Here is a 19,005-nt window from a genome sequence, read left to right on the forward strand (position 1 = left end):
TGTTTTCAGGCACCATTTCTGAACTGCATTGCCCTAAATTAACGTTATGCTCCCTCGCCTTGGACTGCCCGTTTGAGGAAATACAGTAAATAAGGAGAAACTATCAGATTTTTGAAGCAGCTTAAACATCATAATTACAATCACCTCTTAACCATCTCTATTTGAATACATGCCTATTCTATGTAGATTTACCTAATAAGTGCGTTGTTCTAACCCAACATCATCTGGGAATCCGTTCTACATCCTTTACAATGTCAATGGATCCTTCCAGAGGTGTAGGGCCTAGAAGTACTTATACATTAATACAACAGTTCTGCTGCTCCTTTCTTTCCTACTGGGAGAGTCAAGTTAATATCAGACACTGACTGTAAAGTAATAAAAAAGATAGAACTCATTTAACTGAAGTCCAAACCTGGTTATTTTTCCATAGTGTTGCATTATTTTAATAAATCCAAGTATATTGCAACCATTGACATTGTGAGCCAGGATTATATCTATGAATGCAAAGAAGCATTTACAAGTGCCATAGGCAGTCTGCTGAAGACTCCTCTATAATACTAAGGCATATTAGTAATAGTAGTCAATACATGGGATTTTGCAGGGTATTTAACAATGACATATCATTCCTCTGGGAAAAAAGTCAGACCCAATTTCATTAAAGATATACAGGAAAGGCCTTCTGGTGGTAGAGATTATAGGAACAAATACAGTCAGTGGAAAAACTGTGATAGATGGAGTTTTTAGTTTTAAGCTTTATTTGAAGGAACAAAACGTTTAAAAAATAAACAATGGATTATGAACTAGTAGGAAAAGGTGTCAAAAAATTAATTATTACTTTTATCGTTTTAAACAAAATCTAAATGTAATTCTTGTCTTTACAAGAGTCACAACATGGGGATATGGTGACATGATGGTAATGTCATAAGCTGGCATCATGGGTTTGAATCCCATTCAATTAATAAATCTAGATTTAAAAGCTGGCCTAATGCTGACCATGATTGGTGCATGTCTGAATGTCATTTTTGGTAAGATGAATTTGCTCTCCTTACCTAGTCTGGCCTACATGTGACTCCAAACCCAAAGCAATGTAAGTATTCTCCCAACTGCCCTCTGAAATGACTCATTAACTCTGTCAAGTTATAGCAAACTGCCATGAAGTCTGTGAAAGGGAATGAAACCAGGCAGACTACACAGCATTGACCCCGGCAGTAGAAACAACTATAGTCTATCCAGACTTGCTCACTTTCTGAGTATTCCTTACTAACATCTGGGGGGGCAGGAATGTGAAGAAATTGAGGAGCTGTCCCACATACTAGTCAAGCAACAATGTGACATAGTCATGCAGAATCAAACCTTATATGTCCCACCAGCAGGACAGACTCACTGGAGATAGCAACAGTGGTGTAGAGCTGCCCTCTAAGCACTCAATATTGCCTCTAGACCACATGAAGTCTCATGGGATCAGGTTAAACTTGACAAGGAAATTAACTGCTGACAACCACCTACCTCTGTACCCTGTCCTGTTGATGAATCAGTAATCCAAGTTGGAACATGAACTGAAAGAAGCATTAAAGGAGGCAAGCTTACAGAATATACTCTGGGTGGGGAACTTCAATGTCTATCACCAAATGTAGCTCGGTAGCAGCACAACTGATCAAGCTGTTTAGGTCCTAGAGCACATAGTTTCCAGACTGGGTCTGCAGAAGGTGGTGAGGGAACCAACAAAAGGAAAAAGTGTACTTGATCTCATCCTCACCAATTTGCCTGTTGGATATGCATCTGTCCATGACAGTGCTGGTAAGAGTGACCACCATACATTCCTTGTGGAGTTGAAGTCTCATCTTCACACTGAGTGCACCCTCTAATGTGTTGTGTGCTACCACCACACAACTGCCTAACAATAGCTTTCAAACAGATCAAAACTGGGCAACTATGAGGCACTGTTGGCCATCTGCTGCAGCTGAACTGTTTTCAACCACTATCTGTAACCTCATGGTCTGGCATATCCCCCACTCTACCATTACCATCAAGCCATGAGTTGGGTGGGGGGAAGGGGCTGAACTTTGATGCAATGAGGATTGTAGGAGGGCATGTCAGGAGCAACACCAGGCTTACCTCAAAATGGTGCATCAGCCTCTTGAAGCTACGAAATATCAACTTGTGTGTCAAATAATGGAAGTGGCAACAATAGACAGGGCTAAGCAATCCTACAACCGATGAATGGGAAATCCTGTCACTCCCATCATGTCAGGTCACTTCCTGAGGTCCCCAACATCATAGATGCCAGTCCTCAACAAATTCTATTCATTCTATGTGAAATCAAGAAATGGCTGAAGACACTGGACACCATGAAGACTATGGACCCTGAAAACATCCTAGCAATAGTACTTATTACCCGCACCAAAGATGTTGCTGCACCTCCAGCAAAGCTTTTGCAATACAGCTACAACACTGGCATTTACCCTGCAATATGCAACATTGACCACATTTGGATGTGAAGATAGGAGGCATGGATAGTAAGTTTGCAGATGACACCAAAATAGGTGGTGTAGTGGACAGTGAAGAAGGTTATCTCAGAGTACAATGAATAGGAAGGGTTTAGAGAGATACAGTCGGTTCTCCTATAACGCATGTTTCTTGATCAGATGGACCGATGGGCCAAGGAGTGGCAGATGAAGTTTAGTTTTGATAAAAATAGGGTGTTATATTTTGGTAAGGCAAACCAGGGCAGACTTGCATAGGTAACGGTAGGGCTTGGGAGTGTTGCCCAACAAAGAGACCTAGGGATATTGGTGCATAGTTCCTTGAAAGTGGAGTCGCAGATACGTTCGTATGGAATGAGCTGCCAGAGGAAGCAGTAGAGGCTGGTACAATAACTACATTTAAAAGGCATATGGATGGCTATATGAATAGGAAGGGTTTAGAGAGATGCATTCGGTTCTGCTATAATGCACGTTTCTTCATCGCGAATTGGCTTTAATGCAATTGAAGAATTTAGACCGCTTTTCGTAAAAAGCGACCTTTCCTTATCTGTATTGGCTATAATGCGAATCTGGCCCCATTAGTTTAAATGGCATGGCTATTGTTTGATTTTCTTATAATGTGTGATCGCACAAGAATGAAACTATTGTGTCATATCAGAACTGATTATATGGGCCAAATGCTGGCAAATGGGACTAGGTCAGATTGGAATGTGTGGTTGATGCAGTTGAGTTGGACCAAAGGGTCTGTTTCCATGATGTATGACTCTATTAATCTATAAGGTATGTCTTTTCAACAAACAGCAGGACAAATTCACCCCAACCAATTACCATTCTATCAATCTACTCTCAATCATCAGCATTGTGATGGAAAGGGTAATTGACAGTTTTTGGAGGAAGGTTTGTAATATTGTTCCCTAGAGGTCACTTTGGAACCCTGATCAGGTTTTTCCTATTATCTATTAATGATCTAGATCTGGGTATGCAAGGGCCAGTTTCAGTGTGTGGATGATACAAAACATGGAAGCATTATAATTTGTGAGAAAGACAGTGTAGAATTTCAAAATGACATAGACAACATGGTGGAATAGTGAGTGTAAGGTGATTCATTTTGATAGGAAGAACATGGGGGCGCAGGAGCAAAGGGACCTGGGTGTATTTGTGCACAGACCATTGAAGGTGGCAGGATAGATGGCGCCAGTAGATAATAAAGCAATTATTATACTTGGCTTTATTAATAGGGGAATAGAGTACAGAGCAAGGAGGTGATACTGAACTTGGAAAAGACATTTGTTAGACCTCAGTTGAAGTTATGTGTACAGTTCTGGGTGCCATACTGAAGGAAAAATGTGAACAAATTGGAGAGAGTATAGAAGAGACGTATTAAAATGATTTCAGGGATAAGAAACTTAATACATGAGATTTTATTGAAAAGTTTGGGACAATTCTCCTTGGAAAGAAAAAAGCTAAAAGCAGATCCGATAGGATTTTCCAGAAGCATGATAGGGCTGGATTCAGGGGATGTGAAGAGGTTGTTCCTGCTTGTAAAAAGATCAAGAACAAGAGGACACAAATTTAAAGTGATTTGCAAAAAAAATCTTACACACAGCAAGTGTTTTGGATCTGGAATGGACTGCGTGGAAGTGTAGGGGATGCAGGTTCAACTGAGGCATTCAAAAGGGCATCGGATGATTATTTAAATATTTGTGCCCTTCCGGTTTGGAGCAGCGGGAGCGCAAGCCAGGGTGCCGACAGGAAGGTAAGGTTTTATTTTCCTTATAAAAATTTACCTCGTGCAGCAGCGGCGTTCTTGTTTGGAGCAGCAGGTGTGTGGAGAGAACGCAAGCCAGGAAGGAACTAATATATTCGGGCATTGGCTAAACCCGAAACATTGCACATGTAGTGTCTCCCATCCATCCTCCTCCTCTAACCAAAAAAAAGACTGTGGATGGTCGGTAAGGTAAGGCTTTTTTTTAATTCTTCTGGAAATCTAGAGTAGAGGGAATGGAAGCTAGGGCAGTTGCATGCTCCTCTTGCAGAATGTGGGAGGTAAGAATCACTGCTGGTGTCCCCTCTGACTTCACCTGTGAGAAGTGCACCCAACTCCAGCTCCTCACAAACCGCGTTAGGGAACTGGAGCTGGAGCTGGATGAACTCCGGATCATTTGGAAGGCTGAGGGGGTGATAGAGAGGAGGTATAAGGAGGTGGTCACACCCAAGGTACAGGAAAAAGGTAGCTGGGTGACTGTCAGGAAGTGGAAAGGGAACAGGCAGACAGTGCAGGGATCCCCTGTGGCCATTCCCCTCAATAATAAGTATACCGTTTTGGATACTGTTGGGGGGGATGACCTACCAGGGGAAGGCCATAGCGGACAGGTCTCTGGCACTAAGCCTGGCCCTGTGGCACAGGAGGGAAGGGGGGAGAATAGGAGAGCAATTGTAGTGGGGGATTCAATAGTAAGAGGCACAGGCAGGCGGTTCTGTGGACGCGAATGAGACGAAAGGATGGTATGTTGCCTCCCGGGTGCCAGGGTCCGTGATGTCTCGGATCGTGTCTTCAAGATCCTTAAGGGGGAGGGTGAGCAACCAGCAGTCATGGTACACATCGGTACCGATGACAAAGGTAGAAAAAGGACTGAGAATGTGAAAAACGAGTACAGGGAGTTAGGTTGGAAGCTGAAGTCCAGGACAAACAGAGTAGTTATCTCTGGATTGCTACCAGTGCCACATGATAACAAGATAAGAAATAAGGAGAGAGTGCAGCTAAACACGTGGCTACAGGGCTTCCATTATGTGGATAATTGGAGCACATTCTGGGGAAGGTGGGACCTGGACAGTAAGGACGGGTTGCACCTGAACCTGAAGGGCACAAATATCTTGGGACGGAGGTTTGCTCGAGCTATATGGGATGGTTTAAACTAGAATGGCAGGGGGTGGGGAACTGGATTTGTAATTCAGAGGATGAGGTATTCAGCCTTCCAACAGACACAACAGGGAGCGAGGTTGTTAATAAAGAAATGTGGTCGATGGAGCGTAATTGTGGACACAGAGATGATTTGAGGTGTGTATACTTCAATGCTAGAAGTATCAGAAATAAGGCGGATGAACTTAGAACATGGGTCAGGACTCGGAACTACGATGTTGTGGCCATTACAGAAACTTGGGTAACTCAGGGACAGGAATGGTTTTTGGAAGTTCCGGGATTTAGATGCTTTAAAAGAAGTAGGGAAGGTGGAAAAAGAGGCCGGGGAGTGGCATTGCTAGTCAGGGCTAGTATAGCAGCTACTGAAAGGCAGTTCGAGAATCATATGTCTACAGAGTCAGTTTGGGTTGAGGTCCGGAACAAGAAAGGAGCAGTCACTTTGTTGGGGTTTTTTTACAGACCCCCTAATAGTTGCAGAGAAGTGGAGGAGCGGATTGGGAGGCAGATGCTGGAAAGATGCAGAAGTCACAGGGCGACTTCAACTTTCCAAATATTAATTGGAAACTTTTTAGTTGTAATAGTTTAGATGGAGCGGATTTTGTCCAGTGTGTTCAGGAAGGATTCCTGACACAGTATGTAGATAGACCAACACAAGGAGAGGCCACTTTGGATTTGGTGCTTGGCAATGAACCGGGCCAAGTGTTAGACCTGTTGGTAGGAGAGCATTTTGGCGGTAGCGATCATAACTCTGTTACTTTTACAATAGTCATGGAAAAGGATAGGTACATACAGCAGGGTAAGGTTTATAACTGGGGGGAGGGTAATTACAATTCTGTTAGGCAAGAACTGGGTAACATAAAATGGGAACCGATGCTGTCAGGGAAGAGCACAATTGAAATGTGGAGATTGTTTGAGGAATGCATACTGCGCGTGCTCGATATGTTTATCCCTAGCAGGCAGGGAAGATGCGGTCGAGTGAGGGAGCCTCAGTTCTCAAGAGACGTCGAATGACTGGTTAAAAGAAAGAAGGATGCTTATATAAGGTTGAGGAAGCAAGGAACGGAAAAGGCTCGAGACAGATACAAGTTATCCAGGAAAGAGCTGAAGAAAGGGCTTAGGAGAGCTAGAAGGGGGCATGAGAAAACCTTAGCAAATAGAATCAAAGAAAACTCCAAGGCTTTTTACACATATGTGAGGAATAAGAGAATGACCAGAGAAAGGGTAGGGCCGATCAAGGATTGTAAAGGGACTTTGTGCACGGAGCCTAAAGAGATAGGAGAGGTCCTTAATGGATACTTTTCTTTGGTATTCACAACTGAGAGGGACTTAGTTGTAGAGAAGGACAGTGTGAAACAGGCTGGTAGGCTAGAGGAGGTCGATGTTAGTAAGGAAGATGTACCAGGAATTTTGAGGAACTTGAAGATAGATAAATCCCCCGGGCCTGATGGGATTTATCCAAGGATTCTATGAGAAGTGAGGGAAGAGATCGCAGGGCCTTTGGCGATGATCTTTTCATCCTCACTGTCCATGGGTATAGTGCCGGAAGATTGGAGAGAGGCAAACGTCATTCCCTTGTTCAAAAAAGGGAATAGGGATAACCCCGGAAATTACAGGCCAGTTAGTCTTACGTCAGTGTTGGGCAAATTATTGGAATGGGCTCTGAGAAATAGGATTTATGATTACTTGGAAAGGCACAGTTTGATTCGTGATAGTTAGCATGGATTTGTGAGGGGTAGATCATGCCTCACAAACCTTATTGAATTCTTTGAAGAGGTGACCAAACACGTGGATGAAGGTAGAAGGATGTGGTATACATGGATTTAAGTAAGGCATTTAATAAGGCTCCCCATGGTAGGCTCATGCAGAAGGTAAGGAGGCATAGGATAGGGGGAAATGTGGCAGATTGGATTCAGAATTGGCTAACCCTTAGAAGACAAAGGGTGGTAGTGGATGGAAAATATTACGTGTGGTGCTCAGTTACGCGTGGTGTACCACAAGCATCTGTTCTGGGTCCTCTTCTATCTGTGATTTTTGTAAATGATTTGGATGAAGGAGTGGAAGGGTGGATAAGTAAATTCGCAGACGATACGAAGATGGGTCGAGTTGTGGATAGTGCGGAGGGCTGTTCTAGGTTACAAAGGGACATTGATAGGATGCAGAGCTGGGCTGAGAAGTGGCAGATGGAGTTGAACCCCGAAAAGTGTGAGGTGATTCATTTTGGAAGGACAAACTTGAAAGCAGAATACAGGGTTAACGGAAAGATTCTTTGGAGGAGCAGAGGGGTCTTGGGGTTCATGTCCACAGTTCTCTGAAAGCTGCCACCCAGGTGGATAGAGTGGTTAAGAAGGTGTATGGTGTGTTAGCTTTCATTAATAGAGGGATTGAGTTCAAGAGCCATGAAGTTATGAGCCAGCTATACAAAAGCCTGGCTCAGCCATATCTGGAGTATTGTGTCCAGTTCTGGTCGCGTCATTGCAGGAAAGACGTGGAAGTGTTGGAAAAGGTGCAGAGGAGATCTACCAGGATGTTGCCTGGAATGGAGGGAAGGTCTTACGAGGAAAGGTTGAGAGGGCTAGGGCTTTTCTCTTAAGAACGACGAAGGATGAGAGGTGACTTGATAGAGGTGTACAAAACGATCAGAGGTATAGATAGAGTAGACAGCCAGAGACTTTTTTCCTAGGGTGGCGGTAGCTATTACAAGGCGGCATAGTTTTAAAGTGAGTGGAGGTAGGTATAGGGGAGAAATCAGAGGTAAGTTCTTTACTCAGAGAGTAGTAGGGGCATGGAATGCATTGCCGGAGCGGGTAGTGGAGTCGGCCTCATTAGGGGCATTTAAGCATCAATTAGATGGGCAAATGGATGATAGTATAAGGTAAGGGTGGAGGTTAGATAGACCTTAGGATTAGTGTAAAAGTTCGGCACAACATCGTGGGCCGAAGGGCCTGTACTGTGCTGTACTGTTCTATGTTCTATGTTAAACAATGTACAAGGGTGTGAGGAAAAGGCAGCAGAATGGCACTAAGTTATGATGTTCATTTGGAAAGCTGGTACAGACATAATGGGCCGAATCAACACTTTCTGCACAATGACACTGCTGTTATTCTGTGATTGGTGAAAGCCACTCAACTGATGACCTCCTTACAGCCTTGGTTCAAACTTGGAAAAATGAGATGAATGCCAGGGATGAGGTGAGAGTGACCGCCTTTGACAGCAAGGCCACATTGGTCTGATTTTGGCAACCAAGAGCCCTAGCAAAACTGAGTTTATGGGAATGAGGAGGAAATCGTTTTGCTGGTTGGAATCATATCCACCACAAATGAAGATAGTCTTGGTTGTTGGAGGTCAATCACTTCAGTTCCAGGATATCTTTGTCGGAGTACCACATAGTAGTGCCCTCGACCCAAACATTGCCAGCAGTGCAACTTGGTACAGTTGGCACGGACATGGGACAGATCACCTTTCAAAGGGAACTAATAATGTTCAATACTCTTTTGCTGGAACGAGTATGCAAGAATTGTAGGTTTCTCTACATTTCATGGTGCCATTGAATGCATAGATGACTTTGAAGCCACCAAATGCCAACTCTAATCTATATCAACAAACAAAACTGCATTTCCGCAACCTCCAACTGGTGTGTGAGCGTACACAGAAGATTTTGTCAGTCAGAGCTTGGTATCCTGGCAGCACGCATTAGCGTGGCTTTTGATTGAAAATACCATCCACTTACCACATAACTGGTAACTCCAATGCCTAATATGCCATTATAGTGTTCATTTAGCCATAATATAAAAATGAAAACCAATTCAAAGTAAAATTCTCAAACACATTTATCAATAAAATTGTTCTATATTGCATACAAAAGAGAGTGATTGTCAGTTATGGAGGTGACAGCCTAGTGGAAATATGCTGGACTATTAATCCAGAGACCAGGTAACGTTCTGAAGATCTGGGCTCGAATCCCACCAAAACAGATTGTGGAATTTTAGTTCAGTAAAAAAAAATCTGGAATTAAGTATCTAATGATGACCATGAATCCATTGTTAATTGTCAGGAAAAAACCCATCTGTTTCACTAATGCTCTTTACGGAAGCAAACTGCCATCCTTACCTGGTCTGGCCTACATGTGACTCCAGACTCACAGCAATGTGGTTGACCCTTAAATGATCTCTGAGCAATTAAGGATGGACGATAAGTGCTGCCTGGCCAGCAACGCCCTCATCCCATGAACGAATTTTTAAAAATTATGGGTTCCCCTAATACACGTCTTCTGTGTGCTTTCCCCAGAGCTCCTATACAGTGCTGGCCCTGGGGCTGGTGGAATGGATACTGAATTTCAATGGAGACTGAAGATGACTTTTAGCAGCTCTTGACCTAGAACAGCTCTGGCTGTGAACTGGACCATGTTGCCATTTGTGTCTGCCATCTGGATAGATGGCTAACGGAAAGCAGTAAGAACATCCATGGAGTGACAGTAATGGGAGGATGTGAATGTCACATTTCTGAGAGCTAGGGCAGCAGTGTCAAGCTGCATGGAACCAGCCATCCTTGGGAACAATGGAAGGACTGATAGCTGGATTATTGTAACATTTTGCTTTGCTCGATGTAATTTATAGCAATAAATGCAGCAGTCTGGCGTTCCACTACAGCACACAGATTTATGGCAAATGCTGTTTATGCTCCATTAGAAGCTAAGAAATCCCCATCAGATATCGTGCTTGGATCCACACGGTTGGTAATGGAGTTGACCACTACTTTAATGTTCGATTCAAAGCATTGCAAATTGTACACGGAAGCTTGTGACAAGTTGGTGCTGGACTTCACCATGCTTCTTGATGTTGGCTGCAGGATTTCTGTACCAAGCATTTTGTCATATATATGAATGCAGCCAATTCAAGTTCTCATCTGGATAGTCTGCAGTAAAACCCATGTGTGGGCTCACCTTCTAGCAAGCTGGCATTTGTACTATTCTTGCCACCTGCCCTTGGTGCAGGCTCATATCCAATGTCTCACCATATACAGATCCAACCATTGTGCCATCCTCAAATTTCACACAGTGCCACTCTCTAAACGGGGGGGTTCAGGTGTGAAATCAAGCGATGTTGCACTGTCTTCCTCATCACTGTCTTCTTCATGCTCTCCATTTCCTGCCAGGATACATCTCTTGGGTGTCTGAAAGACCCAAAGTGCGGAGAGAGAAGAGGTAATGAAACTAAGGGGGGTATGCCTAATTCATCTACAGTTAATAAATGTAGCTAAAAAGCCTAATATTGAAGGACTAACAGAGAATATGAGGTGACCTGATGGTGTCACAGTTTAGGGAATGCGTATCCTTGGGATTCCTGAATGGAGGAGTTTGTCTAAAACATGTGTTGACTGGTCCCCTGCATGCAGGCTCTTTGGTTGTTAATTTCAGTTTATACATATTCCCGTGGTGATTCATTCCTCATCTTGTGCTAATTATAACTATGCACATCATTCATGTTAGTGTTCGTGCAGTTTCCTTATTTTACAATCCATTAATAGAAAATGCATTAATTTATTAGAGGAAAAATGGGAATCCACAAAGGGATCAAAGAAAATTATGAACCAAGATATTTAGGCCAGAACACCTAAAACCCCTACAGTGTGAAAGCAGGCCATTCAGCCCATCGAGTCCATACCAAATCTCTGAAGAGCATCCCACCCAGAACCGAACCCCTATCCTATCCTGCATTTCCCATGGCTAATCCATCTAGCCTGCACAGCCCTGGATACTTTGGGAAATTTAGCATGGCCAATCCACCTAACCTGCACATCTTTTGGACTGTGGACAGTGGAAGGAAACCCACACGGACGCGGGGAAAACGTGCAAACTCCACACAGATAGTCACCTGAGGCCAGAATCAAACCCAGGACCCTGGTGCTGTGAGGCAGCAGTGCCATCCACTGAGCCACCATACTGCCTGTAAATGGGAAGGTAAAAGTTGCGCCTGGCTTATTTTGCACGGCATCATCAGTTTGAAACTGGATAGAACTGGGGGCCACATAGAGACAACCTATACTATTTTGAAATAAGCCTTACCAAAGAGCGTGATCAGGCTGATTGTACAGGGGGTTGGTAGGTTACAACACGAGGAATGATTTGGTGTGTAGCAAGCACAATGATGCTCATAATTTCAACGAACCACAAAATAAACTCAATGAAATAGTATCAAAAGAGAGAGCAAGGAATTACAAGCTAATGTCAATTGAGTGTGCTGCAGGCTTCATATAACCTCGCACATAATGGGTCCAGACGAATCAGCCCAGATCAACTGAAGAATGAGAATCTTAAGAGATGGTATTGTGTGGCAGGGCAGATGTGAAATACCATCTGTGCCCACTGAAAACAGCCTAGGGCTTGTCACAGCACATTCTGGTAACTATGATGGTTGTGCTAGTAGAGGTTGCTTGTTGAAGTATCACAGCTCATATCAATGCCATCATCACGGCTAGTCAAGAAGGCTGGCCTCACCATAAGAATCTGGAATAAATCATAGGCTCGAACTCTGTACGTTTGGATCACTGTGGAAAACAGTTTAAAAAATAGCTGATTGTACAGATATGCGGAGGAGAAATCCAGCAAAATGTTTTTCTTATGTGGTGGAGAAATCCAGCAAAATGGTTTTCTGGCTTTACTGAGTATTACAGAGCAATTTTGGAGTGTTTTTCAGTTCTGCTGTAAAGGTGTATAGGTATATAAAGTGGTAGAGCACAGTAATGAAATCAACTGAATGCAGCTGAGGAAATAGGAAATACTGGTTATTCAAAATTTATAGACTGAAGGAAAAACCTATAGAGCTACATGCACTAATTGGTGCATATAAAATCAGAAAGTGGGTTGCGAAGACCAAATTAAATCTGGTGAAAGTAAACCCAGAATTGATGGTATGAAAAGTTAATTTACTCATATTTCTGGAATACCCTACTAAGCAGGGCTATAAAGATGTACCTTTTGGGGGTTATTTAAAATAAACTCGGGGCTTAGAGAGATAAATTAAATCGACTGAGTATTATGTTCTTGTCTATCTGGTTTGTATACAGTAGGAGAACAAATGCCAATACACTCTAATTTGAAGTAAGCTGTGATAAGACCATAAGATATGGGAGCAGATTTAAGTCATTCAGCCCATCTAGTCTGCTTCACCATTTGATCATGGCTGTTATATTTCTCAAAACTATTCTCCTGCCTACTCCCTATAAACCTTGAGCCCCTCACCAATCAAGAACCTATATATCTCTGTCATAAATACACTCAATGACTCGACCTCCATAGCCTTCTACAGCAATGAGTTCCATAGATTCACCACCCTCTGGCTGAAGAGATTCCTTCTCATCTCAGCTCTAAAGGGTTGTTCCTTCACTCTGAGGCTGTGCCCTTGGGTCCTAGTCTCTCCTACTAGTGGAAACATCTTCTCCACATCCACCTCATCCTGGCCTCTCAGTATTTTGTAAGTTTCAATCAAATCCCTCCTCATCCTTCCAAACTCCATTGAGTACAAATCCAGAGTCCTCATCCGTTCCTCATATTGTCAAACCCTTCATTGCTGGCATCATTCTTGTAAACCTCATCTGGACACCCTCCAAAAACAGCACTGTTGGTATTATTCTGCACCACACTCTTATCATCTAAGTTAATCAGCTTCCCAAACTATCCTTGCCACTTCCAATCATAGAAATATTCATATTTACAAACTCTGGCCAAAGTCTGTTAATTTGGAGTCCTTAAAAATGGTGCTTATAGATGAAGAGCAAACCGATCATGATTACTGTTATAATGTCCATCAAGGGCAATGAACTGCAGTTTACAATGATTCCTTTACTGAACGTGGATATGTGACTTGTTTCAATGTGCTTAACATGACTCAGATGCCAGGGATTCCTTCTAGAAACTGCTCCATGTAAACTGTAGCAGGTCCAGTGTGGTTGACAATAGGTTGTTGTATTATGGCATAGATTTCATACTATACATGCCTGTACCTTTAAGACAATGCCAGGACATCACGAAGTGTGAAGTTTCAGTATAAAATAATCTGCCTTGCGTTCTGTCAGTCTGTGTTGTCAAGACAACAGATCATAACCCTAGACCACCTAGAGACATATCAAACTTTTAATTATAACAACCACTTTTAAAAACTTGGCATACAGCCAAAAGATGACCGAGAATGTAAATTTGGAGCAATGTAATTTAGTGACTGTCTGAAAGGCCGTTGTGGGTTATCCTCAGCCTTGAAGTAGACACTGGAATGTCATACCTGATTGGTGACATGGAAGAGAACAATTTCGAAGAGAGAAATCCAGATCAAACTGATCAAATCCTATCAGTTCAGCTCAGACTGCGAACGCGATGGGAGCAGACAGCAGCCTGGATGAGAGACCTATTTGCATTTTCCCTTTCAAGGATGCACAAGAACAGGGGTTAAAGGTCAGTTTCAATCCTGGTCTGTGTGTGCTGCTGGGATGAGGGTGTGTACTGTGAAGTCGCAGTTTAGTCATTCTGCAGAAAGGGTGAAAAGATAAGAAGCCTCTCCTTCTTTGCTGAAAACCAAACACACAAGCAAAACTGCAGTTGAGAGGAAACAGGACCAGAGCTTTCAGCTACTCTGCAAAGCCAAGCATTTTGAAATTGACTTGTCATGTAACAATATTAACACTATAGATATCATCCGATTTTATGGCCATAACATCCCAACTTCTTTTCACAGAACTCAGAGAGTGATCTGAATCTTTCTTAACTTTTATCTTTTTGACTCACTTGTCATTTCTAATCTATGTGTATTGCGTTATTATTTCTTCTCAGATTTTGTAAGTAATAAACCACTCTTTCATTAATTTAAGAAACCTGTAAATTTAAGAATCAGCAAATAGCTGAAAGAATGACAGACAGACAAGCTTCTTATCACTTTGGGCATCAAAATGTTCAGAAAATAAAATCTTTTGATCCCGACCAATATTTTTCAGACTTTAGAAGAATTTTGAGTCAATTTCAAGATACAGAGGCTTGCTAGTGGTGACATGGTGGCTCAGTGGTTAGCACTATTATCTCACAGTGCCAGGGGCCCAGATTCAACTCCACCCTCAGGTGACTGTCTGTGTGGAGTTTGCACATTCTCCCTGTGTCTGCGTGGGTTCCCTCCAGGTACTCTGGTTTCCTCTCACAGTACAAAGATATACAGGATAGGTAGATTGGCCATGCTAAATCACCATAGTGTTCTGGGACGTGTAGATTAGGGGAGTGGGTCTGGGTGTGATGTTTTGAGGGTTGGTGTGGACTTGTTGGGCCAAAGGGCCTGTTTCCACACAGTAGGGATTCTATGGAGTACATTTCATATTGACATTAGGCAGGAGTCAATGTAACAATATGATTTTATCAAATCTAACTTAGCTTTTAGAGTCAGAAGAAATAACAGCAGGAGTAGGCTATCTGGCTCCTCGAGCCTGTTCTGCCATTCTACAAGATCATGGCTGATCTTGTTATGGACTCAGCTCCACTTACTCGCCAGCTCACCACAACAATCAATTCCTCTACTGTTCAAAAATCTATCTATGTTTGCCCTAAAAACATTCAACGAGGTAGCCTCAACTGCTTCACTGGGCAGGAATTCCATAGATTCACAACCCTTTGGACGAACAAGTTCCTCCTCAATTCAGTCTGTTCCTCCTAATTTTGAGGCTATGTATGCCTCCTAGTTCTAGTTTCACCTGTCAGTGGAAACAATCTCCCTGCTTCTTTCTTATCTATTCTCTTCATAATTTATATATTTCTATAAGATGCCCCCTCTCATTATTCTAAATTCTAATGAGTATAGTCCCAGTCCACTGAATCTCTCCTCATAAGCCAACCCTCTCAACTAGCGAATCTCCTCTGCAATCCCTCCAGTGCCAGTACATCCTTTCTCAAGTAAGAAAGCAAAAACTATACAAAGTACTCCAGGTGTGGCCTCACCAGCTCCCTTTATTTAGGACTTGTCATTGTCTCTACACCTGTCAAATCCTTCCAAATGGTAATTCTGGCTCAAAGTAATTGTGGAAAGCCAGCAGCACCAGCAATTGTTTGATTCTGGAACAACTATTACAGACATCAACAGCTTCAAATTTTGCTTGAGATGCAGCTTGTTTCACCCACCAAAACAATGTCCAACATTTTTGAAAACAACCTTCTGCAAGAGGACAATGGATCAAAGTATGTAAGAAATCCAATCACACAGAGCAACCCAAGGTATAACAACATACCGTGCAGCAACATGTGAAGAAGAGCCAACCAAGGAGCAATGTCAAAGAAGCTTCCAAAATTGGCAATCAAGCATATCAACAAAATCAAAGAGCAAGCCACAGCCTACAATTAGACAATACATGTGGTCAACTTGGATACCATCAGTAAAGCTGAAACCTTTACCTCCATCTGAGAGATATACCCTAAAAAGAATGAACAACATGTGCTAAAAATCCAAGACGGACACTAGTGTAAGTGCAAACATCATCCTATTAGGCATCTAAGACAAGATACACTCAGGAAACTGGTATAGCATGTTGCAGTCCACACAGGGTAAGCTAACTGCTTACAATGGGTCCAAAATCTCATTGCATTGGCATTAACTGCCCTAATTGTTAATATAGATCCTACAGTCACTTACTATACAGAAGGACAATACAATGCAGTAACCAGTATAAAAATCTTTGCTTTTCCCTATGAATTGCCTAGTGCTAATGCCAATTTTTTCCCTCATGACCATCACAAGGTCATGATCACAAAGGTTGTCATTATCCCTAGTTGGTCAAAGGCAGCAAGAACATCCCTTAGTGCGAGGACCCCCAAAGATTTTACCCTCAATTTTGACATACCATTTAGTCCCTCTCACTGGAGTTATTAAAGCCATTAACAAGGAAGACATTCCTATTGTTTTAATTAATTATAGTATGCGTATGCTGGTTAGTGAATGAATAAGTTGCTTCATAAAGGAGATTACACATATTTATAAATAAATAAATTGAGAATACATGGTTTGATCTTGAATTTAAAGCTTTCATTATTCTTCAGGTCTCACTATAATCATCACTATTACTTTTTATTATATGTTTACATTGATTTATGTCAATACAGATAATGAGGGAATTAAATAAGAAAGTGAAGGCAAAGTGTTGGACAATAAGGTGATGGGGCAGAAGTAGGAATAATGTAGCTGCCAGTGTCGATTTGGGAAAATGCTTTTTTAAGTTGTTAATTTTCATTATACTTCTTGTAAAACACACTCTGTGATGAATACAACTCACATTCAAAGAATGATGTAAAATGAGTTGCTCAATCTCATGTAGTAATTTGAAGGATCACTGAAAGATTTTAAACTTTTCAACAAAGAGCCAAAAGCACAGTTTTAAGGAAATGATGATTGGCTAGAATTCTGAAAATATTATCAGATGAAATCGAGATAATTTAAAAGAACAATTAAACTGACTGCTCAAGGCAATACACTGGGAAGGTTGGCCAAATTGGAAAAAATGCATTGGGTAGAATGACTAGAAGTTTAAAAGTGGCAACTGTGACACCTCCTGAACCTTTGAGAAGATGTTACGAACATCTGATGATGCAATATATCGTGAGAAACTAGTGCAAGCTTGTTTTGCAATAGCAAACAAAAATTAGCCAATTTAATAAGTTCAAGGAAATAGGCTAAACAAGACAATACAGAACATTTAGAGGATTTTGATAGCTCGTGATTATTATGCGTCAGTTAGCTCAGTTGGCTGGATGACTGGTGTGTGATGCAAACAGTATGAGTTCAGTTCCTATACTGGCTGAAGTCATTAGGAAGATCCCACCTTCTCAACCTCACACCCTCAACTGAAATGTGGTGACCCTCACGTTAAATCACCATCTGTCATCTTGCTCTAAGGAGGGAGTAGGTCTATGGTGACTCATCTTTCAGTCTCCTGAAACAGTAGAATAGGCCATTATGAGTTTTGTGTTGTATTACTGACTCGAAATCTATATGAATATCTACCTCTAAGTTTGCTGTATCTTAATGCTAATCAAACCAAAAGTTGGGAAAATAATAATACTCGATTCAGTCTTATCACTGCAAAGAGTTAAGGGAGATAGCAGAAATAACCTACCTTACTGATTCACATTCATAATGTCTCATGGTTATAAAGTAGTTTTCCATAGAACACAGATGTGCCAATTTTAATAAGAGACTGAGACATGATGCTGAAGTAATGAATGTTGCATTAGTTCCTATAGCTCTTAACATCACTTTGATTAGAATTTATTTGTTCAATTTCCCCAGGGTTCCTCCAAGAACAGTCTGAACTTTTCACTTGATTATGAGACTTTATCAGAAACTTAACCTGAATCTGGTCTAATTATAATTACTTTCTTCCTGGATCAGATGAGAAAATGATCAACACATCATAGCAAAACATTTATTTCACCAGCTATGCAATGATTACAACACAACTAAACAAAGCAAACCAGATTGGTTGACAAAAGCTCAAGCACGTCATAATTTCAGTCAATGAGACTGATCCAATGCAGCAATTTGTATTCAGCATCTCAAAATCCTTAGAGCTAAAACTTCAATTAGGTCTATTCTGCAGGGTAGAAGGTGTTTGATAAGGTCTACTGAATACAATAAAAGCCCACGGTTTTTGAAACAGTATGTTATCATCTTAATGCAAATTAGTTCTCTAGTAATGTTTGGTGAGGCATCCATCTTGTTAAGTTGGGTAATTTTCTGGAGAGATGGCTTCAGCAGCCAGTTTGAAACATGGTGCTTTGGATCGCTCAAAGGAGTTTCTTTCAAACAAAATTCCCAGGTAAGAAATCAGTGAATGGAATTAAAGATTAATAACCCATGTACAATTTCATGACAGAAGTATTTTGTGATGCCCAGAAGATATAAATGGATGTACAAGTTCCTTCTTCCATGTCAACAAAGTGAATATCCAAATTTATTGAGAAACAAAATACAATGCACTGTAAAGAACAATAGAGTTTCGGACATGTACACTATTGAAGAAAGCTTGAGCAACTGAATTTAACAACACAAGATACAGTACATTACATGAAGGTCCTGCAAAAGCGGATATTCAAAGTGTCTATTGACATCGATGCATCTAGCAATCAGTTAGAGGTCGGATATGATTTATGGTAGGACTCATTGTCCAATTAGTCAGTCTGTTTAAACATAACAGTAAACATTCTGCAGATTCCATTCAAAAATAGTTTTATGACATACAGAAAACAGAACTCGCAATCAAGTCTGTACCAATTTCTTCTGATAAAATTCACCTGGTTACTTTTCCAGCAAAATACATTGTGATGAATAACTAGGTAGAAAGTAGCACATCAGATCCAATCTAAGTCACTTACTGGTATCCATGTATGATTTATGGGCAATTATCCAAGCATTTTCATTCTGGTAGCAATAATATTGTCACAAAATGCTATGGTCCTGAACAGTATCTTTACTACATAATAGTTCAAGAAGAATGCCCACTACCTTGTCAAGAGCAAAAAGGGATGGACAATAAACAATACTGGTAGTGAGAGATAGCAGGAACTGCAGATGCTGGAGAATCTGAGAT

The sequence above is a fragment of the Rhincodon typus genome, chromosome 2 (genome assembly GCF_021869965.1).
Source record: "Rhincodon typus isolate 14 chromosome 2, sRhiTyp1.1, whole genome shotgun sequence".
NCBI classification, from domain to species: domain Eukaryota; kingdom Metazoa; phylum Chordata; class Chondrichthyes; order Orectolobiformes; family Rhincodontidae; genus Rhincodon; species Rhincodon typus.